The following is a 1,079-nucleotide window of genomic DNA, read 5'->3' as shown; positions in this document are numbered from 1 at the left end:
GCCGCAATGCGCCTGCGTCGCGTGACGCAACCGTACGGAAAGGCGCGACGCGAGGGTCAATATTCCTCAGCGTACCGAGAGCGCCCTTTCGGAATGAATGAATCTTTGCGCCGACGAGGCGGGGAAAAGCGGCTTCCTGGTTCATGCAAAGGCGCATTATTGGCCGCCGCGGAATATCGGAATCCGGTGGAGGCCGGTGGCTCGGATTTTGGTGGGGCCGAGCAGCCATTCTGGGCTCCAGTCAGAAGCAGCCAGAAGTCTAAGGGATCTATCCGAGGTGCTGAACCACACTCCCAATAGGTTGAGCACCTCGGATAGCTCCTTTAGCGTTCTGGCTGGTTCTGACTGAAACCCAGAATGGCTGCTCTGCCCCACCGAAATCCGAGCCCCCGGCCTCCACTGTAGGAATAGCCTCACTGGAGCCAGCAAAATGTTCAGCAATTTTTCTCCAGATGGAAATGTCCTTCTGGATGCTGGACTGCGACTGCCAGCATCCCCCAGCCAGCAGAGATCCTCTGTGGCTTTACATGCCACTTCTGTGAATCAGAGATATCCTGCCTTTGAATATGGAGGCTCCATTCTTATCTATTATATGGGCTCATAGCCGTTGGAACTCCTATCGCCCATGAATTTGTCTGGACCTAGTGACAACCACAGGGCAGTTTTTCTAAGTGCATTTCTCATCCATTAGCCCAGTAATCATGGCTGGCGGCCCTGCTGTGGCTGTTAACTTCATAATACGAATGGAGGGCTGTGGCATGGTGCCTTATCAATGCACAAATTCATGCCTGACCTAAGATTTGAACCGGCTGGCTGGGGAATGCTGGGATTTGTAGGACTTGTTTTGTCTAAACATGCATAGCATTATGCCTATAAACTAGTTTATGTCCTTGTTATTGAGCCAAGCTGCTGTTGATGGTATTGAATCGTGCTCCAATGGGCCTAATGTGGCAATCCTAAACATAGAGGTGACATGTTGTGGGTGGGTTTATGTGTGCTCATCAGGAGGTACCATTTTTTAAAGAAAGCATGACACAGTGGAGTGGGAGGGAACTAAGCTGTCATCCGAATCCACGCTT

The sequence above is a fragment of the Heloderma suspectum genome, chromosome 5 (genome assembly GCF_057233095.1).
Source record: "Heloderma suspectum isolate Gila_16-S chromosome 5, 16-S_ref, whole genome shotgun sequence".
NCBI lineage: Eukaryota > Metazoa > Chordata > Lepidosauria > Squamata > Helodermatidae > Heloderma > Heloderma suspectum.
Note: the sequence above shows the minus strand (reverse complement) of the source record.